The sequence below is a fragment of the Pinus tabuliformis genome, chromosome 4_1 (assembly GCF_031772625.1).
Source record: "Pinus tabuliformis cultivar Carrire ecotype Pingquan chromosome 4_1, CPIR1, whole genome shotgun sequence".
NCBI classification, from domain to species: domain Eukaryota; kingdom Viridiplantae; phylum Streptophyta; class Pinopsida; order Pinales; family Pinaceae; genus Pinus; species Pinus tabuliformis.
The window spans coordinates 455057681-455084295 of record NC_142303.1 but is presented as its reverse complement, the minus strand read 5'-3'; the positions used below and the strand labels follow the sequence as shown (position 1 = coordinate 455084295).

Genomic DNA, 26615 nt, shown 5'->3' with positions numbered 1-26615 from the left:
CATTATCCAAATAATGGCACATTGTCTGAGTTTGTAGTTAAACCCAAGGTCAAATCAAGAAAATATTGACATAATATGGTGAAGTTATGAAAAGCACAATTGTATACAAAATCTTTCAACATGAATACCAGATTCATAACCACAACTAAGTACTTGATACCAGATCCTATACAAGCCAAAATTACAAATTCCACGTGGAACTGGAAACAAAGCAAGAAATTAAGCTATATTATTTCAAACATAAAACCTATGAAAAAAGGATAAGATCTCTCAGAATACAAGTTGGAAAAAAAACTTTCAATCAAAGGTTCCCATTTAGCTAATAATCATGACCTTAATTCCTTTCTTATGCCAACATTTTTCAATTCTATTACTATATATGCCATCATACCTAACACCACTTTCTGGTGCATAAGATGAATGCTTCTCCTTATGAGACCTGAAACCAACTTACAAACATCCAAATTAGAATTACGTTAGCCACATAATGAATGAACTGCAGCCTAAGGCTAGCTGATAAGCTAAAGCACACATGTAGATATCATGCTTTATCACAGTTTCAAGCTAAGAAAATTGAAAAAGTACCTGATAACACAGACTGGATAACCCATCTTACAACTAACTCGCAATGCCTCATTAGATTTATCAAACTTCTGATCAAATGATTGCTCCTTATTTGTTCTCTTATTCCCACTAAGATCTCTTCCACCACTATTGACAACATAGCGAAGTCATAACTTTTTATCAGAGAAATTATTATACCAAAAAGTGGAAGTAATTTTAGTATCATTGGCATTTTTATTAATAAAAATTCAATAACAATAATGAAAAGCATTTTTATGTCATAAAAGCATGCAAATTGTGCTTTCACCGTAAAGTACTAACCATTCCTAGATGTGTAGTTTTAAGCAAAAGAAGAAGCTACACACCTTCTAGTATAAAGAAAACATTCACCATGGTCCTCATCATCATCATACCCACAGACAGTGCTACAGACTGAGAACCATAGTAAGACTGCCTAGAAATACCAACAACATGAGGAAGATCAACACCCCACTGCCTGCATTCCATTCTGTCTCCCCAACATTCTCCCACAAGCATACCTTGGTGTCATTCTGGATCATTCTCTAGAAGTATTGGACCAAAGTGATATGGTGGAACAGTAACAAAAATTCGTCCACTAGTTGCATTTGATAAACCCTTGTGTTTTGCATGTTCAATCATAAAAGATTTATCAGGCTTGTCTTGATTCTGCATGTACGTATAAACTTTCGGAGGTCCAGATTGGGATTCACCTGCATTTTTTGCAGCCTTTTCCATATGGATAGCTATTACAAGGGTTGCATTGATTCTAGGCTAAGAGGCCATTTTGGAGGGAATAAGAGATCGACATTTTGCATAGTTTTTCTTCCCCTATCCCATCCATTTCTGGAAGCACTTCAAGTAGAAATTGTGGCCACAAGGAGTCTGGGAAAAAGAGAGAAACAAGATATAAGAAAAAAAACCACCCATTTATTCCAATTACAGAATTTTACTAGCAAAAAAACAAATGAAATAAATAGTCAAAATAATTTATTTCAAGCCTTGCAAATCTATATCTTGCTAAATCTTATTATTTCTAGATATCACTATTGTCCGCTCAAAATCACACATGAAATATGAATGAGGATTAAACTAGTAAGATGCATTTAACTTATAGACATGACAAAAAAATAAAAAAATTACAACAACCGTATAGTAGTTGTCATAGACCTTCAAATCATAATAAAGCAGGTTGTAAGACTAGCATATATCCTAACCACAATGCATACACCATGTGGAAACTAGATTGAAGAAAACTCCAACTCTTTTAGAATAAATAGCATATTGCTGTCCATATTTATCAAAAAATGCAAAAAAATGCAGGCAATCACAACCAAATATATCCAGAAAATTTCATACAATCACAAATACATATATCAAGAAAAATGCACACAATCAATCACAACTAGAACAATTTTGCACACTATATCCGTTAAAACAAGTGTACAAATAAAAAGTCCAACATTGTATTGTAATTGTCATAGCCTTTCAATCCACAATAAAGCAAACTGTAAGACTAGTGTATATCCTGAACACAATAGATTCATCATGTGTAAAATATGGATTAACAATACTCCAGCTCTTTCAGAATAAACAACATGTTGTTGTCTAGATTTAGCCAAAAACCATGATAAGTTAACAATGACTTTCTAGGTCAGTGAAAGTATGGTTGTCATTACCCCCACCAGGGTTCTAGTCCCTCCAATGACATTTTCTTCACCTATGCATATGATTATTTTGGCACACATGCATGTAAATGGAGTTGGGGCCAGGTAAAAGTCATGGGAAACTTTGCAAGAGCTTTAGTAGTCCAGCGTTGTAAATGAGCTTTGCTTCATTGAACATGTTCTCATATTAAGAAGATGCACACTTGCCACATTTGGATATGCATTTATCAAGAAAATAAATCATAATGGGGATTAGTGAAACCACGTCAAATGTTGTAAATGAGATTCACTTCATTGAACACGTTCTCATATTAAGAAGATGTGCACTTGCCACATATGTTGCATTTCTCAAGCAAAGAAATTATAACAAGGATTAGAGAAACTACATCAACAATGCACAAATGAAGACCTATTCATTAAAGATGAATAAGAATCAAATTTGCTCCACGGTGATCCAATATTTGTTATATCCACAATCAAAGCCTCTCATTGCATTCAACCAACACAACAATAAAAGATCCTAGATGTTTCTTTAGGGCATGCCCTGCGCCACCCTTCAAAATCTGAATTTTTAAGGGCCTCAAGGGGAAATAATTTGCCCTCAATCTATGGAGGATTATTTACAAATCATGAGGGCATGATTTTTTTTCATGTACTAAAAATGTGGAGAAATCTAAATGTAATGGAAGCAAACTCACAACCAGAAAATGGATAATGATGTCCCGAGTCTTGGAAATCACCAGCGGGATATTAAAGGGGACTTGTGTATGATAATAGACAAACTTGAAGATTCCATTTCAAAATGATTTGAGAATAGGTAAGCCAAATGGCATTAAGCTAGTTAAGATGCTAGCAAACATCCAAAAAATGCTAAAAGTCCTTCCATTGAACAAATTTCAATCACATATACAAAAAAGCAAATTAGATGGCCAACAAGGTCACAAGCATTGAGCTTTGGCTAGTTGTAGTATGTAACATGTGCAAGTTCAATGAAAATATATATATAAAAATGAGGTCCTTTTCCCTATTAGGGACCTAAAAATGGTAGTCATGTATGCATCATATAGGAAGGGACATGTGCAATGGAATATCTCATAGCTATGGTATCGCCCCTCATAATAATGAACAAACAAGGTATGTAGAACCCGTGGTGGTTAGGAAGGACTAAACCAAAATGAAGAACTGAAATATTGCAAAAGGAAACCTCACAACAAATAAAACTCAGACCTAGCACATAAACATAGGAAAACTACTCCATGCAGTGCAAATTTTTCAATCTTTTCAAATGTTCATAACAACTTTTAACTCAAACAAGTCTGCAGTGTGTAATGGAGAAGTGTTCCTATGTGTTTCTTAAAGAAACTTCCAAAACAACCAATTTAAATAAACCCCAGCCCAAGGCATTATATTAGCCAATTGTCACCAATGCACCCTTCACAATGTTATTGTTAATTTTTTATTTTTTCTATTACATTGGGCAAGTGCTTCTTGTTCTATCCATGCTTGCACGTGCCACAGACTTGTGCATAATGTCCTTCCCCGTTACAGTAGCAACACAAGGCATTCTTCCATCAATATTTTCCCGAAATTTTGTCAATTCTTGTCACCAAATCTACCTACTCAAATTTCTTAACATGATCTTTTTTCTGTTGAAAATAGCAACAAGAAATGATAAAAATAGAATCCATAAATTCCAGTTTAATTTGTCCTTGAATTAAACTGAGATTTAAAATCGAATTTTATTCTCATAGAAACTTGTAATAGTCGACTAGAGTGATTTGAATTAGTTAACTTAGGAATTTGAAGTTGGAAGTCTTTATGAAGTAATGTATATGTTATCCCTATATTATAGGGGTCCAAGATGAGTTAAGTATGAGTGGTAATTAGTTAACTTAGTTTACTGAGTTAAGTCTAGTTAAATTAGTTCGAAATTGTTTGAGGAACTAATATTGAGTTAACAGTCAGTTGATGAATTAGTGCACTCAACTAGTGCTACTCCAGTTAACTGAAGATTCCCTCATCAAAAACTCATGCATGTTGATTCTGAGAAAGACCCAGTTGAGACTAGAGTGCAGGGACAATGTACTATTTGTTGTATAATTTTCTGAGTTGTACTGATAGTGCATGCAATCAGGAACTGGACCTAGAAGGGATTGCACAGTTATGTATGAGGAATTTCCCTCTAAATACAGGTTAATTCTCTCAGAAATTGTGGAAAGAATTAAAAGCTTGTAGGCTTGGAAATTTGGCTAAGTATTGGCCAAAGGAAGTCATCAGGTGGAGGATAGGAAATACTTGTGCAAGTTAAGCTCAAGGTTGAGCAGAGCATATTGTATTCATCCAAATTATTTGACCAAGGGTGCATTGGAATAGAGACTTGGAGAGCTTATGAAGAGGCTAAGATTTGGCCTTGAGCTTTCTTATGAGTTGGAGATTGAATTTGTTGAGTGCTGGGACTGTTCTAAAGAGAACAAGCATTGTAATTTCATCTTGATTTTCTGGATTAATACAAAACAGATAGTGGGGTTTTGAGTTGTGGCTTTCCCTGGATATTTATTGTGTTATGTGCCATTGATTATCTTCCTCTTGTCGATTATTGTTTGCTCAATGTTTATGGGCTTCCGCTGTAAAGAGTAGAAGTATATTCTTGTCTCTTGTTTTATTAGATTACATGAGCTTATGAATCTACATGATTTTCTACATGTTCTTGGTGATTTTCATAATAAGAGCTTGATTAGAACACCAAATTTTGAACTTATTCTTATTGAAATAGCATACCAGCAAATTCATCAACTAAAAAAATGTCAATGTTTTTTGAAATAATTAAACTTGTCACAAAAGGGTGACACACACCAATGAACCTATTGCTTGTTAAAGCAACCAAATATTTGAAATCCATGGTATCATAAACAATAATTAGTTGAACGTGTATCTTGTATGTAGATCACATAATTAATAATCTTTTATCACCAAGTGTTGTGTCCCCACCTAGTACTTTTGAGTCCTAGCCATTAATGAGTAGCCATGAAACAATGCTTTCAAATTCTCATCCTTTAAGGCAAAATCTCCACAATACCAACAAAGAAAGTCTCCTAGTGGGGGCGACGTGATAATTAAAATGCAATCGAAATAAACAAGAATGGATTTACAAAAATTCATAGCAACCAAATGCCCATGACCAGATTTAATCATAATCACACACAACATACAAAATACATATTTTATTTCCATAACAAAAAAAACATTGATTGTGACCATAGACAATAGAACACTTATCTTCTAACAAAAAAATAAAAGAACCCAAAAAATTGATTGCATAAGAGGAGGATGTCTCACTTTTGGGGTTAGATAAACCCTAGTTTGACCCATGTGCATCCTTGTATTGTAGAGGTCTCCATGTGAGGTTTCTTTGTTGGTTACCTGTATAAACACATGCCCTTATTTTATGATAGTGTCCCTCTCCTACTTGAATATAGAAGGGAGGAGAGAGCTCTTATATTCATTCATCATTTTGTACTCTTCTTTGTACTTGTCTTGGAGATGTTAGGGTTTGTGAGGAAACTCTAGAAGCTAGATGTTAGGGTTCACATGGAAACCCTAGGAGAAGATAAGAAGGAAGAAAGATGTCTTGGATGTTCTTGGAGAGATTGTTCCTGTGTGATGCTAGGGTTCTCTTGTGATGAGTAGGTTTTATGCTATATATGTATACTCAAGAGAAGAACATGATGTTGAATATGATAATGGTTATTGTGTTTCTTGTTGTAGCATTAGGGTTTCTACCCTACAATAGAAGACTTGGAGAGTGGAGCTAACACCTTGCATGGTTTTGGAGCTTTGTTTTTATGGGATGTAAGGCTAGTGCAAGATCATGTAGTTCATGTATTATTGATGATCCATGGAGTTCTTGATTCTATTGATGATGCAAGTGTGGAAAACTTGGGGTCTGAGGATTCAAACCCAAAGATAGACATGTGGATTTGGAGACTGACACTAGAGTTGTCTTGCCACATAATTGTCTAGTGCAACATGGATGGGGTTTTCTAACCCTAAGGAAAACAATAATTCTAGCTAGTGTGGAGAGCTTTTGAGACACAAGCTTGTTGTTGAAGCCAAGGAGGACTTGTTGGTGTTGATGCTTGTTTGTTGGAGATCTTTGGTGGTGGACAGGGTTTTCATGATTTTCCTAGTAAGGGTTTTGAAGACTTTGAAAGATTGTGATAATAAATTTGTGGTATATACATGTACTTCATCCTTATACATGCATAGGAAGATTTCAACTATTCAATACTCGTGTAGTTGTGGATTTTATTTTGCAGCCTTTCATTGTTTACTTGGTTGCACCATTTTTGACACTTTTCATGCTAATTTGACATATAAAGGGCCAGAATTGTGAAGTGCTTTCACAAACATTTTGGAGATAATGATATTTACTATTGTAAATCCACAGTAAGTAAAACAAATTCAAATATGGTTTATTCTTGGAAAAGTGTGCATGAAGGGATGAAACTTATTGGCATATGCTTGGTATCTTTTCTCTTGGATTACCTAACATATTGGGGTTGTTGAGAAGTGAATAAATCACATGGCCTTATTCTATGCTGCTACCAGATCCATAAACGTTTTCTGTGTCATCATAAGGATAACATGGATTTTTCAAATCCATGGGAGGTGATTGGAAGAATGGAAAAAATGATGGCGTTCTTGAAGTTGAAAGGAACGGAGTATGATGAATGCAGATATAGGTATGGAGTTTTTAAATGGACAGACATTAAAGGAACCATATATGCATGCATCAGATGAGACCCCAAGTCAAGTAAAACTCAAGAAATCACAGACCAATTCAACATAAAAAAATAAAATTGGTTGTTAACAACATATTCAATCATAAAGGCAAAGCCATAAAACCATAAGGAAGCCCAGAGATCTAAGATACAAACCCAAATCTGGAGTATTCACACACAGTATCTCTGGTTAGAGACCATAAGCCCAATTTATATTGGACCAAATTGACAAAGTAAGGGCACACAAGGAAGGTTTTGAGAGGTATCCACATTGGTAGTGCTCCTTACAATCTTTCCATATGTATAGAAAGGCTATAATAATATGCCTTGTCAAATTTCTTATTTTTCTTTAAAAATTTCTGAGTTTTTATTTGAGTTTCAGTGTGGTATTTCTTCGAACAGTTTGACTACTTCTTGTTGTAGGTGATTTTTCTATAAATTTATTTTCTGAGTAGCACATACAGAAATTCAAATACAACAATAGGATTCCAAATAATTTCTTATTTCACACAACAAAACCCAGAAACTACAAGTTGCTGATATTTAGCAATATCACCCACAGAAAATAGTTTCTCATTCAAAATTTGAATACATAGTGAGAGGACTTCAAAAAAATACATGATTGTCATTAGCAGCAGTAGAAGGATGCTCAAATACAATTATCAGTCCACTCGAGGTACTTTCCAGAGTCTGTTTATGAAATATAGTACCCAGAAATTAATATACATGCCCAATGTTGATGATGGTCCTTGTATCACTGGTAAATCATAAGAAAACTGCCTTGAGATAGCACACAAACCCAACAATGAAGCTACAACAACACTGAAATGAAGAGGAATGATCTTCGTCCACCATAGTGAGACCTCTAGAGCTCGTGGTTATGTACAGGAATGGAACTCGACCCTTGGGGGTTAAGTGCCGCCATCCTGATAGGGGATCCCACACCACTTTCTTCAGGAAGGAATTGAGGGTATGACACTTAGAACAAAACTCACACATTGTACCCATTTTACCGACAGACAACGAGAATAGAAGGACCCCATCACAGGAGATACCCTGTTCCGATTCCACTTAATGCCCACCTACTAGAGAGAGACGTAAAGATAGAACCCACTGAGTTTCAAATCCTGTTAATGACGGGGTGAAAGCATCAATAACAGCCACAACTTACCTTCGCCAGTTCCATATCCAATCACGGATCGAGCATCAATAGCAGTCACAACTTACCTTCGCTAGGTTCCATATCCAGTCAGGGATCGAGCATCAATAGCAGTCGCAGCTTACCTTCGCTAGGTTCCATATCCAGTCACGGATCGAGATCGAGATAAAGATCCAGCAATTGGAGACCGAGTTTACTTTCTTTTTATGAACTTGAATCAGTTTCTCTTGGTCCATTCAATCACATTGGGTTTGAACTAGGACCAGCTTAAGATCCTCCAGCTGCATAAGTAGATCCAGTTGCTTACTTTGAACCAGTGGATCCCGCAGAGGCAGAAGCAGTGGTTTCACCTGAGTATGTGTCTTTACACATGTTCAATTAGATTTCCTCCTTTTTCTCATTTGTTCTTCTTCATGCGTTCTTTACTAGTTGCATTAAGGATTTTTTCCCCTACCAATTGAAATAAATCTTATTAATTGGCTGCAAACTTAGTGAAATGATATTGACTATTTTTTACTACAGAAACTTATTTCGCCTTCTTCTCAGCTAGCCAATGTCCCAAGCCAACCAAATAGTGGAACTTGTTCTCCTTCCTCTCGGCAAAGTAGGGAAAAGTCTTGCCTCTTTTCCGAACTAGCTCGCAAAACCTAAACTCCCATGGCTCGCTTGGAAAAACTATGTTCGTACGTATTTATTTCCTTCAAATAGCTATGCTCGGGTGGGGAAGAACCATAGTTCACTTAACTAAATGTAAGGCATAACGTCAAGAATGAGAATGAAATAGATATGTCATTATGATTTATTATATATGTTGCAGGCATGATAGTTGAGTTACCAACGAGTTGGTTGACCTTTTTCCCATTCTCATTCCGGAATCCTTTCGAAGAATATCCCTATGCCCCCATGATCGAGGGCTCGGATTTACCCTTACCGTATTGTATCGTGCAGGGGTATGGCCTCTCTGTCGCGTATGTATTGAAATGGCCATTTTCCTCTTTCGGATATAACGGGAACTTGGAATGTGTGTTAGGGCTATCACCTATATCGATTGTTGATAAGTCTTGAAATATGCAGTAACAAATTGCTTTGAACACACATGCAACCCTCCTATGAGTTGCAATAATGACTATTGTATGAACATGATATTGCTGCAAATTGCATATTTAATTCGCTCCCGGACGAGACAAGGAGATACATTCAAGTTCAAATCATAGATTACATTTTTAAAAAATGATTAAATTTTTCCCACCACATTAAATTTTTCCCTCCCTCCATTTCCATTATCATATTATTGGTTTTTAATAAGTTTAGTGGATAAACGTATTTTTTTATTATCATATTGTTGATTTTTAATGAGTAGATAAGAAAATTTATTTTCTCTATTTTTATTTCTACAAATTTTAATGATGAGATTGTTTAGATTATTAATATTATTGTTAAGATGGAAGTTTACACTAAAAATTTACAAGAATAAATTTATGATGGTGAAAAATTGTTGATTTAGAGTAATCACAATGATGGCATGGAAAAGAGTGTGCAAAACAAAAGAGAAATGAGGTAAAATTGTGCTTGTCTTTATACATTGATATATTTTGGTTAAAAAAAATAGTTGTATTTTAAAAAATTATCTAAGTTTTTATTTTAAGAGGACTTCTATTAGGGTTTGGATTTTAGAGTTCACAAGTCTACCAAAACTATCTACTCATGTCCTTTGTTCATATTATTCAATGTTTTGTTTCTTTCATGGACTTGAGTTGGCACTAACTAGGCTACTAGTTTTTTCTTAAAGCTGGAGGGTGTCTTAAATGATGAAGCTTTGGTTCAAGTTTAAATCCATTGATCCACTTATTGTTTAATTTAATAATGAAACCTTTATTTCTAATAGTAACTAGTACTCTAATTCTTTTTAAGGAACCTTGAAGTTTGTCCTTAATCTTGATAATGAAGTACTTTCAAGGCTTCTAAGGAAATCTATTCTTATTGCAATTTTTTAAATATGAAGATGTTTATAGTTTCTATAAGGAAAGAACATTATTTGGGTTATTTGTTGTTAGGGTTCCTCTCAAAGTCATTATTAAGGATTAGGTTAAAGAAGTATTAGAACCCCAAGGTTGGCATTGTATCAAAACTAGATATATATATGTTGTAAATATTATTGTTATTCACTGTGGTAGAATTATCATATTGCACTCTATGCTATGTAAAAAGAGAAATGCATAAATATAAGATATAATGGTATAAGATGGCTCAAAACAAAAGAGGAATATATGAATCCATAAGATGGCATATTTTAAATGGAATGTGTAAATGTGGTGGAAACTCTCAAGGCCTTTACCAATGGACATGAAAAGGGCCTTGGACTAGGAATATGGGCACCATTACTATTCTTTGCATAATAAGAGTTAGTATGAGGGAAGGAGAAAAAGGCCTTTACTTCTAAAATGAAGTTTCTCATGCTCAAAGGCCATGAATTTAGCATTGAACAACCACATAGATCCTCTCTAAATAATCTTAGGGGTATATGGGATATCAATTCCATTAGGAATTTTTTCACACCATGTATAGGAGTCAAATAATTTACCATGGGTAAGGGAGGTAAACAATGGCACTAGGCCTTACAAGAAGCTTTTTAGTTTCAAGAGCTATGAGCTAGCCTTAAAAACCACATAGATCTTCTTTAATGGATCTTTGGTCTTAAGTCGAGATATGGGCACCATAGGAGGTATTTCTCACCACATATGGGAGTTAGTGTTTATGTTATGGTTAGGAGAGGAAAACAAGGACCTTAGTCCCTAAATTAATCTTTTTCATGCTCAATTTCCATGAATAAGACCTCTAGCTAGGAATATGGGCATTTAGTATGTTTTGCATAATAAGAATGGGTTTCATGGCCTTTACTATGGCCAAGGAAGAAAATTAAAAAAAAAGAAAGACTTAAGTCCTAAATAATTAGTTGCCATTAAAAAGGCTTCAAACCACCACATTAATTATATTCTCTAAGGGATATTCTTTGGCCTCTAGGAAGGATGTGTCTATCATTCAAAGGTTTTGCATACCACGATTGGGTCTCGGAGCCTCATCATTGGTCCTTAATGAAATTAGAAGGATTTTCAAAGTGACACAATTAAAAATGACTAGCATAAATAACTATAGTTGGTCATATTTTTATTCTTGGACTATAGTAGTCATTTATGTTAATCATTTTTAATTTTGTCACTTATTATATATTCATATATTTTAGTCCTGCACTAAATTAGTCGTTTAAGTTAGTCGCTTTTAGTTGGGTCACTTATTATCTAGTCGTATATTTTATCCCTAAACTAAATTAGTCGTTCAAGTTAGTCGTTTTTAGTTGGGTCACTTAAAATTGCTCAAATTTAGTAGCAATTCACTTGAAATTATGGTGACTAACTGTTTCAGTCGCATTGTCACTAATCTCTCATTTTGTACTAGTGGGCAGAACTCACATTTGGGTACAAATTGAAAAATCAAAGAAGGTAGAGGTTGTGGGCCTCATGAAAGAAAAAGTGCAACAAATGGGTAAGCAATTGGCCGACTTGGGGCTAAAATTTAGTCATGAAGGAGCAACTGTAAAGGGTTAGAGAGAAACTATAGGAAAAGGAGGCACAACTTGCCACCATGGCAAGTTTTTCCATGAAGGCCATCCAATGTAGGCAGCCATCCAAATCATATTCCATTGAGCTAAGGAAGGGAATTGCATGAAAAGACATCTGAGGCATAAAAGAAGAACAATAGGGCAATAAGTTGGATAGGTTTCTCAAAGGATGAGCAACAATTTCAGTTGGGGAGTATGATGGGCCTCCAAATTAGACATAAATTAAGGCCCATCTAACCTTTCCTAGGCACATAAAGGCTATATTAAATCTCTCCTTATACACTTAATAATTTTTTTTTAGCTTTAATATGTTATTAGGAAGGTTTAGAGGTAATTTCATATTATGTGCCTAATATTATTTATTATTGCATAATATTGAGAGAATATGGAGTAAATTATGAATGAGATAATATAGGGAATTTCTCTATACTACAGGATGGACCAAAATTGGATAATAAATGAACAGGATTTGATGAAATTATTGCACAAGTTTTGGAGCTCCAATGATTAAGAAAATCTAGGAATGTGCTCCTTGTCATTTAATGTGAATTCCTAGTATTGAGAACCATATCCACTATTTGAGGGATTTTGAAGGGGAAATCTTCCTCCTTTCAAGGAGAATGCTTCCTCATCACTTTGTATAAGTACAAATTTGACTTTTCCTATATAGGCATGTATTTCTTAGTCTTCTTGTGTAGAAAACTTGTTGTTTAGCATCTCCACTTTCATTTCTAAAAGGGATGTACTTGGATTTATTCAAATAATGAAGTTTGGTGCCATTTTTAGCCTCTAAAGCTTGGTTTCCTCCATAGGACTCTGATTTTCCTTAGCCTGGCCATCCTAGGAGCCTCAGATCCCTCTTTTACAATTTCGTTATTTCCTTTGAATGTCTTTTTCACTTGCATATCTTATTTCAACATTTACTATTCATGCTTCTTTTGTTGCAGGTTACATTGTTTAAATGATTGAAGTGAGTTTCTTTGCAGGTAATTTAGAGATTTACAAGAATGATGCATCCTTAGAACAACTTTGAAATTCCATATTCATCATTGAGTTACTTGGATTGGTCTACTAGCTCACAGATGTAGAATTTCTGGAAATCCTTTGTAGCAAAATTGTAATAATTTTCTGTTATTTTTTAGAAGGTGTTAATGATCTTAATTTTCGTTTATTCCACTTGTATTGGGTCATAAAAAAATTCAAGTTAATAACAAAATTTACCCCATATCATTTTCACTTGATTAGGTTAGACATCTGGTAGATTAACTAGCTCACTAGTTCTTGAGTAGTAATTTTCTGTTATTTTTTAGCACGTGTTAACAAGGGTATTTTGGAGTGATTCCACTTGGAATGGAGTCCTAATACATCCTACTTAATAAAAAAAAATCCCATCCCATTTTCATTTGATTTACTTGGGCATTCAGCAAGTTATCTCGCTCCTATAGCAAAATAGGGCCTCCTATAGCACCTCCTGTAACACTCCTGTAGCACGTGTAAACTTGACCAGATCTGCTCCAAAAGATTGGTTTTTGTCCCTTAGGCTTGAATAATGACCCCTAGGCTCTAAATCCATGATTAGGGAAGAATAAACACCATTTAGGACTTTCGTTTTTACAAAGTAGATTAGGCTTATTCATGCTCTTAGGATTTCAATTACAAATTGTTGTTCTTGCATAGGATTAGTTTCTTTTCAAGGAAACTTTTCACATTATGCAATTAGACTAATGATTCACATTGTTGCAAGTAGCACAAGGTTTACATTATGCAAATAGACAAGTACTTTTATTCCTTCAATTAACATAACCTTTACCTTCTTGCAATTAGGATTAGTGTTTACATTTGAACAAGTAGCATTTCCATTTCTTGCAAATATAGTAACATTTCCATTTATGCAATTAGTTTAGTATTTGATTTCATGACATTCACTCCATTACATCATATCAACGAAACAAGGACACATTGCAGGCTTCACATATAGTGCCAATACCTCTTAAGTTTGTACAAACAACGGGTTGATAATTTAATTTAAGAAGCCCTTGGGAGTTGCAACATCCTTGGTGCAATACTGTGGCTCATCATTGTCAACCACACACATTGTTAGACACATAATCACAAGTCTTAGTCTGGAATGTATGATTCTTCCATGAAATTCTATGCTTCGACAAGAAACATAGTTAGTGTGAAAACATAAACATAATTCACATGCAATAATCATTTAAATACTCATTTAAACTTGTAAACGTAATAAGAAACATAAAATCCAATAGAAACAACACTCAGTAATTCAGAACACCCAACAATCACTTAGCAGATTTCATTATTGTAGAAATTTCTCTATAGATCAGCTAGCTCCGATACCATGTAAAAATTTCTCTATAGATCAACTACCTCTGATACCATGTAGAAGTTTCTCTATAGATCAGCTAGCTCTGATACCATGTAGAAATTCTGCAAATTCTCTACAAATCTACCTCTAAGATCATGTAGAAAATCTGATTGTAGATTAACCCGATAATGCAAAATACCAAAGCAAAATACTATAATCTACTTCTACTATCAATTTACGGAAGCTTAAATATCGAGCTGAATCAGAGCTGAACACATATAACCAAAAGAAGAAGAATCAATGCACAATACACACGAAAAACTCAGGGGAAAGCCTCAGCTAAAAACCCCATTATCTATATTATCATAAAAGGTGGAAATACATCAGAATTATACAAAGCCTTAGCTCTCAGTACAATCCTCCTCAATGCTCATAGGCAATCAAAGCTTCTCACAAGCCTTCTCCTCTACCCTCCAAGCTCCTATTTCCTTGCGCAGTTCCTCTGGGATGATCTCCTTCACCCAGTGGAACACTTCTCTCACACACTGCTCTAACACACTGTCAGAACTGCACAATCCTCAAGGAACCTTAGCTTGACTGCATGCATGAGTTTCGTTTATATAAAAACACATGCAACTGATAGTACACTTTCCTTGACATTTAGCTCAATTGGGTCTTTCTCAGAATAGACATGCATGAGTTTCTAATGAGGGAATCTTCAGTTATCTGGAATACATTGGTTGAGTGCATGCATGCATCAACTGATTGATAACTCAGAATTAGTTCCTCAAACAGTTTGGAACTAATTTAACTAGACTTAACTTAGTAAATTGAGCTAACTAATTACAACTCAAATATAACTCAATCTTATCTCCTTAATTAAGGGATAATCTCCTTAATTTAAGGGATACCTGCTGCATGACTTCAGAAAGACTTCTAACTTGAATTTCTCCAACTAATTAATCCATAATGAATTAATTAATTATTTCCAAGCAGCTGGTGAGACTAAATTCGATTTTAATTCACAATTTTAATTCAAGGACAAATTAAAATTGGAATATTCTAGATTCTATTTTTATCATTTCTTGTTGCTATTTTCAAAACTCCCTCTCAACAAGAAAGGAATTCAACTCAATCCCAATTGCGAACCTTTGGAATGTTATGCATGCAACACTTCTCTCTAGTGTTGTTGCTCCAACAACTTCAGAAACAAAAAAAACATCCAACCTGAATCAGTATGATGCATCTATCATCAAAGTCTCTGACTGCTATTGCCTCTGTCGACTGAAAACTTTGTGCTTCTACTGACTCAACCTTTCTGCACTGTTTTCAATCCTTATCTATGATCTTCAGTATCTGAATGCTCTAGCCTCTGTCACTTTGATCTCTGACTGCATCAATCCCACTGATTCCTCCCGCTACTATGTACTTTGGGCTCCCGTAGCAAGGTACGATCCATGAGATAAAACGTCTCAATGGACCCTACCCAATTTCAGCCTTCTTGAGACTATCACTTCACATCGCCCCACCTCACACTTGGAGGTATGGCTACATGTGATCTCTCTGCCCACTTCTCCAATTGTGGCTCCTCCACAATTATCTGAGACTTCTTCTAGCACTGCATGTTGAGAGGTAATTTACTCTCCCTCTCAACCACCAAGTCTCTAACATTTGCCTTGCTCCTCAAGGCTTTGTATGCATCTTGAACCTCAAGAGCATACAGGTTCTGAACTCGTGAACTGATCTGTTTCACCTGTCTCGTGGTGATATTTCTAAGGAATGCCTTTCCTTTACTGAAGATAACATCGTAGCGTTTGTCCTCCAACATCGTGACCGATACCAAGTTCTTCTTCAGTCCAGGCACATACTTCACATCTATCAAGGTGATAGGAGCTCCATGCTCCCTCTGAAAAGAAACCGTGCCCACTCCTGAAACACTATACTTTCTGTCGTCACCCATCTCTATGCGCATCTTGAGGTCTTTCTCCTCCAAGGTATTGAATAAACTTTTATCGCCGGTCATGTGGAATGAGGCTCCACTATCAAGATACCAACCACAACCCATCATCGATGACACCATGCATGCGATGAGAGTAAAGTCCATTTCGAACTGAGAGGCTAATGCCTCACCTTCCGATCCTTCTGAGGATCCCTTCTTGGACTTCTTCGATGGGAAATTAGTCGCATAATGTCCCATCTCAATTGAAGTATGATATGAATTTGATTTGCACCTGCAACCCCGAACTTCAAACTTCGAATTCTCTTCTCCATATACTGTTCACAGCTCTGATAAACTTGGCTCCGATAAACTTGGCTCTGATACCATGTAGAAATTTCTCTATAGATCAGCTAGATCTGATACCATGTAGAATTTCTCTATAGATCAGCTACCTCTTATACCATGTAGAAATTTCGCTATAGATCATCTAGCTCTAATACCATGTAGAAATTCTGCAAATTCTCTACAAATCTACCTCTAAGATCATGTAGAAAATCTGACTTTAGATTAACCCGATAATGCAATATACCAAAGCAAAATATTATAATCCACTTCTACTATCAAGTTGCGGAAGCTTAAAGATCGAGCTGAATCAGAGTTGAACACATATAACTAGAAGAAGAAGAATCAATGCACAATACACATGAAAATACTTAGGGGAAAGCCTCAGCTAAAAACCCCACTATCTGTATTATCATACAAGGTGGAAATACATCAGAATTATACAAAGCCTTAGCTCTCAGTACAATCCTCCTGGATGCTCACAGGCAATCAAAGCTTCTCACAAGCCTTCTCTTCTACCCTCCAAGCTCCTATTTCCTTGCGCAGTTCCTTTGGGATGATCTCCTTCACCCAGTGGAACACTGCTCTCACACACTGCTCTAACACACTGTCAAAACTGTGTAATCCTCAAGGAACCTTACCTTGACTGCATGCATGAGTTTCCTTTATAGGAAAACACATGCAACTGATAGTACACTGTCCTTAATATTTAGCTCAACTAGGTCTTTCTCAGAATAGACATGCATGAGTTTCTGATGAGGGAATCTTCAGTTATCTGGAGTACACTGTTGAGTGCATGCATGCATCAACTGAATGATAACTCACAATTAGTTCCTCAAACAGTTTGGAACTAATTTAACTAGACTTAACTCAGTAAACTAAGCTAACTAATTACAACTCAAATATAACTCAATCTTATCTCCTTAATTAAGGGATAATCTCCTTAATTTAAGGGATAACTGTTGCATGACTTCAGAAAGACTTCTAACTTGAATTTCTCCAACTAATTAATCCATAATGAATTAATTAATTATTTCCAAGCAGTTGGTGAGACTAAATTCGATTTAATTCACAATTTTAATTCAAGGACAAATCAAAATTGGAATATTCTGGATTTTATTTTTATCATTTATTGTTGCTATTTTTCTTGCGATTAAGCTCATCTAGTCCAAGTGTTGAAATTTTCTCTGATACCACTCTGTAATGTACCCACCCTACCCACCTAGAGTAAGAGGGTCGTCACTAGGCAGGTCCAACTCCTGTAGTACGGCCATGGGAAAGAAACTATAAAGCATAGACCCCTTGTGTTTTTGTTTAAGTACAGGGAACAATGGCCACCTACCTCCCACTATCAAACGGTGATTTTCCACCATATTGCCTGATAATTGATTAAGTAGAAGGGTCGGGAGCGCTTAAATTTTTACCATGGACTACTATTGTCTGACATCCCGACCCTCGACCTTCGACTAAGCAAAATCCAACCTACTTCATGAGTGTAGGACTCACCTCCTTCATAGCGGCCTGACCCTTGAATTCTAACCAAGTCGGATTGGTGTGGGAACCTTCCTCCTTTACGACGACGCGACCCCCAAATTTCGACCAAGTCACATCGACTTGTCGCGCCTCACTATCACACCCTTTGTTGCAGGCACGTTGCTCGAATCCTAACCTAGTCGAGGTCAGAATCACTCCTCTTTTGCGATCACCATGGAATCGACTTCGACCTCCGACCACCAATCTGCCTTTGGGATTTATATGATCTTATTGGCCTGTCAGCTTGGGTGCGTGATTATAAAAATGAATCTGGGGTTGAAACGGTTGGGGTTTATCTCTCGAGTTAAGATAAGGTTCAGACATTCTACTCATTATAAGGTGGAAACACACTTCTCTATGTCAAGGTAACTTGCTACCCATACCATGGTGCGACTAAAGGATTCTACCCTTATCTCTTGTCATGAAACTAGGGAGAGTTCCTATGATCCTTCCTCTGATACATATCCTCCCTGCGATGATCATCTTGATCCAGCTTACTTAACCAAGGCTCCAGTCCAGAAGTCCCGTGAACCTCTAGAAAAACTGCAGAGCTTGAATCTGACAACAAGAAGTCATTAAATCTTAACATAGTGCTATCCCTACCGAGCTTAGGTAATAGATTCTGTAATAGGTTTCGGTCCCTACTGGTTTCCTTGTTTTCGAATAGGGAATTCTCGGCATGGTGGCCGTGACACCTTCTCATCCATTAACCACCATGGGCTTGGTGTGAACTCCTAAAAGGGGTTCACCTCTCCTGCCACACACAAACAATGCCCAGGTCTTCACCAAGGCTGCAAGCGGTTCTAGGTCACTATGTAGAACCTCCTGGTTCCCCACCAACACTACAAGGATGCTAGCGGTAGATAACCAGTCTGCTGAGGATGGAAGGTTGGCTAATTCTTCCTTCGATACCCTCGGGATAACCTCACGCTTTGAGGGAGAAATTCATCCTTCGGTGCTCTCACGACATACTTTGGATAGATACACAACTTTGAGTTAAATATCAAGGGTAACAGGGAAGTTCAACCCTTCTCACACAAGCTAGTTACATGTAATCTTTGCATGAATAAAATGGGTCTCTTAGCCCTATGATTCCCATTAGATTTGTCCCACGACCCTGATATTTATCCTCTCTGGACAAAGCCTCATTATTTCTTTTGTACAACTTAATTTTTTTGTTGAAATATCATTAAAAAATGTACTTACTTCAATCTCGAGTTATTCACTGCTTATTAGTATACCATAGGCATGGGATTAACTCCAACAACCTTTTTGCACAGTATTTTGCTACATGCTTAGAAGCCCTGATTTATATTGTTTATCTAATAAGATTACTCATTCAATGATTAATACAAATGCAAAAATAGACTCGATTTTCCATTACTTCTATATTTTCACTAAGATGTTATCATCCACATAAGCCATAATATCATAGGAAAGACACAAGCCCATACAACATCATACAATAATTAATTATCCACAGACAAGGTAACAAGCACAAGTCCAGAACTAAGATAACATCATGCAATATAATTTGTCAACAGGCAGTAACCTCTGAGGGTAAGTACTTATCTTATATTTGCAGGGTAACTGAGTCAGGGACAAGGACTCTCCACCCATCCATAGACAACTGCAACCATAATTACTTGTTGTTGTCACCCCCGAGCTAGATTCCAAAGTCTGAGAGGGATGCTTGCTTAAGGCTGAACATCAGCTGCCAACAATGTAGGGAATCCATAGGTCCTTCTACCTCAATCCCAACTATTATCCACGATATTTGTCAACACAGAGGGTCCAGAGGTGCTCCAATTCACCCTAAGTGTGCACAGAGTGGTTCACTCCTTTTAGGAGTCCATAATCCACTGTACACATGGTCTCCAATCAAGTCTTTCTGGTGAACCGCTCCAATATGGTCTCTTCCCAAGCTATTACAAGGCTCCAGAGTCATCTATCTCAACCCATAGCCTCCAGGGGACCCAAGTTGTTACATGGCTCTAGAGATCCATCACAACCCACAATCTCTAGGTACCCAACTTGTTACAAGGCTCCAGAGACTTTTGTCTCTACCCACATCCTCAAGGGACCCAAGTTATTATAGGGATCTAGGGATATTATCTCAAACCACAACCTCCAGGGGACCCAAGCTATTACATGGCTCCAAATATTCCATCCCAACCTAGAGCCTCCAGGGACCCAAGTTGTTACGGGGCTCCAGAGACTTCAGTGTTAATCCACAGCCTTTAGGTACCCAAATTGTTATAGGGCTCCAGGGACCTTATCTCAACCCACAACCTCCAGGGACCCCAAGTTGTTACAAGGATCCAGAGACTAGCAACTCAACCCACATCCTCCAGGGAGCCTGGGAACCAATGTCCTTCTCTTCTCTTCTCTTTTTTGTTGTATTGACTGAGTCCACAAGATGTATTCAAACCTTATTCCTGGTGTGATATGTTATTTTTTTTTCTAATCGACTGTGCTCTGTCTCCTTTGAATGTATCCTGGTGTTCCAAATGAATATCCCCTTCTATGGTGTCTCTCTTGTTCTTCATGGTAGCTGATGTCTTGGAATTTGCAGCTCCCTTTCTACTGCCCTTCGTCCTTTTTTTCTTGTTTCCATTCTTAAGCACATGCGATATGTACTCTGTGTTACAACTTATTTAATTTGGAGATTTTTCCTCATTAAATTTCTAAACCAACGACCTTTAATGGTTGTCCAGAAACTCAGTTTCTTTCTCTACACAAGAACTGTAACTTCCCAAGCAAGCCATCCTCTTCCTTAGCTTTGGAATTTGTGTCCTTGACTCAGTTTTCCCTTTTTATTTTCTTATATTTTCATCATATTTATACTTCCTTTTTTAGAGAACCTCGGGTGGCCCTGTCACAAGTTATAGTGGCTAGTTGTGTCCCTCCTGTTGAATGAAGCCCCTCTCTGCACAATACCTTATCCTATCTTTCCTCATACTATGCATTTTACAGTTCCAGAGGATAGTGGGGTCATCACTCAGTCCCTGTGAAGCTCAATTGTGTAATCCTTGCCTCCTCTCCCTTGAGCACTACACACTGTGAATCCTAAGTCTGCAAGCAATTCACTCTTGTCTCTTGGACTCGCTCACTGCACAAAACCTTGAAGAGCCTCTCCTCATTTCCCATTGCATAGTTCCAATGGACAACATGTTCATCCCTTGGTCACTACTAAGTTCAATTGCGCAATTCCTAGTTTCCCTCTCTCAAAAACTCTGACCCATTGTTCAATCATAGTCAACACTTTCCTTGAGAAGGTAGAGGTACAATAGATGATTTCTGGATTGATGTTAGCTTTTCATGTGTAAACTTCATCTGCGGGTTTCGTCATTCAACATGGAAAGGTTATGTTTAAGGAAGTCATGAAGGAGATGCTACAAGAGAGCACTTGTGATGAAGGAGAAAAAGGAAGAACAATCGTGAAGGACATGAAGGAATCTTGGACCAAGACAAAGAGATGGCAACTCATGCTGACTTGGAAGGTTCCAACACTTATCTAGACTGTTTATAGGTTGAATATGAAGTACAAGCAAAGATCCATCATGAATAAGTCGAAGTCATGGCAGCAAGGTGAAGAGCTTAGCATTGGTGAAATGAAATTTTATGTCACCATCGCCAAGTTATCGCTTCTCAAATTGTCACCACAAAAATCATATGTGTCAATTTATTTTCCCACATCACATGTGGAATGTAATTATGTAATTTGAAAAAATGAAAAAATGTGAAATATTTGGAAGCCCAAGCGTCCCACATGGAATGTCAAATGTCACTAGAAAGTTCTAAAGTCATGTAGAAGTTGAAAGGTCACATAGGAATTCGAAAAGTCATAGTAGGAGCTCAAGAGCAATGAGGAAGGTCAAGAGTCACATGGGAGGTGGAGGGTCACCTCATTTGCTATAAATACACCCTCATATCTCAAGGGAGAGAAATTATGTACTTTTCACGTTGGCTTCTCTAGCTTGGCATAGGGAGAATGTATTTCTTTGGAGGAGTAAGTAGTGGCTTAATGTTCCACTATTGGGGCTAGTGTGGTAGAATTGTAATTGTGTATCTTAGGACTTTCACTTAATATATGAAGGTTCTCTCAGAGAAAATTCACTTTCATGCATATGTCATGAATTATTGTGAGACTATTATTTCATTGTTTGCGGTATATGTTTATGTTAACACATACTAATGAAAATGAACTATTTCGTTGGCTTTGGTATGCATCTTGTTGAATGTGTGTTGTTACTTTATTTTATGATCATTGTTATTTTGTGAATTACTTTGGAGGTTATTAAACGACTTTTTCATGCTCTTGTGTGTCTCTTTTAGGATAATACTATTACTTTTCTTCTAGAGGTGCACTCTCTCTTTTCCCTTCTGTGAAAGTACCTTATATACATTGCAATTGTATGCCTCACAATGTCAACTTACTTGCTTGTTTCAAAGATTGTTTGCATAATCTCTTATGTTGATAATTGTAGCCAAGGAAAATCCCTAAGAATAATGGTGGTTGGGCCTATTATTTATATGGGGCTCTTACTCCAAACGATGTGAGGTCTAGTTGGGACTTCATACCAGGGAGACCCCCTTTGTTGGCGAATTTCCAGCACCGTCAACAGTACCTCAGTATAAATTTCAAAATTAGAGTTTAGAAAGAGGATGAATGACAAGATATATAATTTTTCTCCCAAGAAGAGGTAAAAAATTAACAAGTTTTGGGAAAGTCACTATAAATTTCACCTGGCACATCTAATTTTGATCAAACCTGTGGATTGTAGAAAATAATTATCAGAGTACTACATGATGAAATTTTAGGCTCATAAGGGATTATATTTCTGATATATATCAAGACAAATATCTGACATCCAAACAATCTTCAAATTGGGGTTTGAAAGGTATATAACTTACAAGTGGCATAACTTTTGATTATTGGTGATTGAAATTTTGTGTAGAGAGGAGTATTATCATTTTATCAAATGGAAAAGGGTTCTATAAAGAGTACTAGTGTTTCTCCTCATAAAAACTCAAACGTGACATCTAGAAAAAATGAAGACTTATAATATAGGTTCTCCCAATTAAAGAAAAAATTTGATGAAATGAATAGTAATATGTAGAAACAAGTGGATTTATCACATTCTTGGGTAAGCTTTAAAAGTGGAATTATGGATAAAATGAAGAGGATGATGAATGAAATTAAGGAAAAAATATATAATTTATTAAGTCGGAAACTCAGAAAGGTAGAAAGTTTCTCTTCTATTGATAATTATGTAGAAACTCTCACTTTAGATTAACCTGATAAAGCAAAATACAATACAACTAAAGCAAAATACAATCCAACTAAAGCAAAATACTTAATCTACTTCTACAATCAAACTTGCAAAAGCTTAATAGTTTTGAGCAAGATCAAGCAGAACACATATAACCAGAAGTATAATCAATGCACATGAAACACAGAAGAATACTCTGGGGAAAGCCTCAGCTAAAAACCCCACTATCTATATTATCATACAAGGTGGAAATATCTCAGAATTACACAAAGCCTTAGCTCCCACAGCTAACCAGCTCTTAGTACAATCCTCCTCGATGCTCACAGGCAACCAGGGCTTCTCACAAACCTTCTCCTCCGCCCTCCAAGCCTCCTATTTCCTTGTGCAGTTTCTCTGGGTGATCCTCCTGTTACCAAGTGGAAGTGTGATCACTTACATTGATCCTACACCCTGACAGAACTGCACAATCCTCAAGGAACCTTGTTCCTTCTGCATGGATGAGTTTCCTTTATAGGAAAACTCATGCAACTGATAGTAACTTGTCCCTGTCTTTAATTTCAACTGGGTCTTTATTTGAATAGACATGCAAGAGTTATTTATGAGAGAATCTTCAGTTATCTGGAGTACACTAGTTTGATGCATGCATGCATTAACTGACTGAACTCACAATTAGTTCCTCAAATTGTTTGGAACTAATTCAACTGGACATAACTCAGTTAACTGAGCTAACTAATTACAACTCAAATACAACTCATCCTTATCTCCTTAATTAAGGGATAACTATTGCATGACTTCACAAAGACTTCTAGCTTGAATTTCTCCAACTAATTAATCCAAGATGAGTTAATTAATTATTTTTCAAGCACCTAGTGAGACTAAAGTCAAATTTTAGTTTTCAGTTTTAATTCAAGGACAAATTAAAATTGGAATATTCTGAATGCTATTTTTAGCATTTCTTGTTGCTATTCTCAACACTCCCTCTCAACAAGAAAGGAATTCAACTCGTTCCCGATCCTGAACCTTTGGAATGTTCTGCATGCAACACTTCTCTCTAGTGTTGTTGCTCCAGCAACACCAAAGACAAAAGAAATATCCAACCTGAATCAATATGATGCATCTGTCATAAAAGTCTCTGACTATTATTGCCTCTGTCAATTGAAAACTTAGTGCTTCGGCTGACTCTGCCTTTCTGCACTGTTGTCAATCCTTCTCTGCATTATTCAGTATCTGACTGCTCTAGCCTTTGTCACTTTGATCTCTGACTACATCAATCCCACTGATTCCTCTCGCTACTCTGTACTTTGGGCTCTCATAGCAAGGTATGATCCATGAGATAAAACCTCTCAATGAACCCTACCCAATTTTAGCCTTCTTGGGACTATCACTTCACATCGCCCCACCTCACACCTGGAGGTATGGCTGCATGTGATCCCTCTATTGAGTTGGCTCGAAATTTCCCACTACTGGAGGTATCTGCATGAGTGGATGCCTCCACTCGGTCTCCTCTTAGCATCTCCAATTGTGGCTCCTCCACAGTTGTCTGAGACTTCTTCTATGGCTGTATGTTGAGAGGTAATTTACTCTCCCTCTCAACCACCAAGTCTCTAACATTTTCCTTGCTCCTCAAGGCTTTGCATGCATCTTGAACCTCAAGAGAATACAAGTTCTTGACTCGTGAACCGATCTATTTCACCTGTCTCATGGTGATGTGTCTAAGGAAAACCTTTCCCTTACTGAAGACAACATCGTAGCCTTTGTCCTCCAACTTCGTGATCGATACCAAATTATTCTTCAGTCTAGGCACATACTTCACATCTGTCAAGATGATAAGAGCTCCATGCTCCCTCTAAAAAGCAACCGTGCCCACTCGTGAAAAACTAAACCTCTCGTCGTCACCCATCTCTATGAGTATCTTGAGGTCTTTCTCATCCAAGGTACTAAATAAACTTTTATCACCAATCATGTGGAATGAGGCTCCACTGCCAAGAAACCAACCACAACCCATCATTGATGACATTATGCATGCGATGAGGGTGAAGTTCATCTTGAACTGAGAGGCTAATGCCTCACCTTCCGATCCTTCTGAGGATCCCTTCTTGGACTTCTTCGATGGGCAATTAGTTGCATAATGACCCATCTCGTGACAATTAAAGAATCTCACTTTAGATTTGTCACCCTTCTTCCCTCCATGAGAAAAATTCGATTTGGGATGATAATCCTTCTCCTTCCCTTTCCTTGCCTTACTTGCTAAGGCCAGATTTTCTTCATCATCATCCTTGGATGAAGAACCATCTCGAGTGCTCCTCCTGATCTCTTCCTGCATGAGATCTAACCCCAGTCGTTCCCAATCTAGTAGTTTCTCTCTTCCATTCACAAAGTCGTGGTAGCTATTCTAGATCTTTGGAAGACCGAGGAGAGAAAGGCTCACCATATCATCATTGGTAGTAGTTATTCCCACACTACCAAGCTCATCTCTACAAGTGGTGAGCTTGTTTAGATATGTAGAAATAGTATCACCCTTTTCTATCTTGATTTTCCGAAGCTTATCCTTGAACGCGAGTTTCCTCCGGTCACTACTGCCCTGATAGAGGTCCTTCAATGTCTTCCAAATTGAAAACGAAGTCTCCTTCCAATGGAGACTCAAGACAATATGGTCTCGAACTCCCTTCAGAAGAATCTGTCTTGCCTTCGCCACACACTTCTTCCATTCAACCAATTCTTGTGCATTAGCTACAACTGGCTTGAGGATTTCTTGATCAATGAAATCCTTCAAACAATTGTCTTCTAATACCGCTTCGATTCTACCCTTCCATGCTATGTAATTCAAGCTACCATCCAAGGCATACTTGAGTCTCAAGCCATAGAACGCCATTGACCAACCTGAAGTATGAGATGAATTCGATTTGTACCTTCAACCCCAAACTTTAAACTTAAAATTCCCTTCTCTGTATACTGTTCACAGCTTTGATAACCTTTGCTCTGACACCATGTAGAAATTCTCACTGTAGATTAACCTAATAATGCAATACAACTAAAGCAAACTACTTAATCTACTTCTACAATCAAATTTGCGGAAGCTTAATAGATTTGAGAAGGATCAAGCAGAACACATATAACCAGAAGCATAATCAATGCACATGAAACACAGAAGAATACTTTGGGGAAAGCCTCAGCTAAAAACTCCACTATCTGTATTATCAAACAAGGTGGAAATATCTCAGAATTACACAAAGCCTTAGCTCCCACAGCTAACCAGCTCTCAGTACAATCCTCCTAGATGCTCACAGGCAACCAAGGCTTCTCACAAACCTTCTCCTCTACCCTCCAAGTATCCTATTTCCTTGTGAAGTTTCTCTTGGTGATCCTCTTGTTACCAAGTGGAAGACTGATCACT

The 26615-nt window shown here is 37.0% G+C and overlaps 1 pseudogene; it reads right to left on the bottom strand.

The window, feature by feature from the left end:
• Positions 1-315: 315 nt before the first annotated feature.
• LOC149176337 (E3 ubiquitin-protein ligase ORTHRUS 2-like) overlaps positions 316-26615 on the bottom strand; it is a 40797-nt pseudogene continuing 14497 nt past the window's right edge.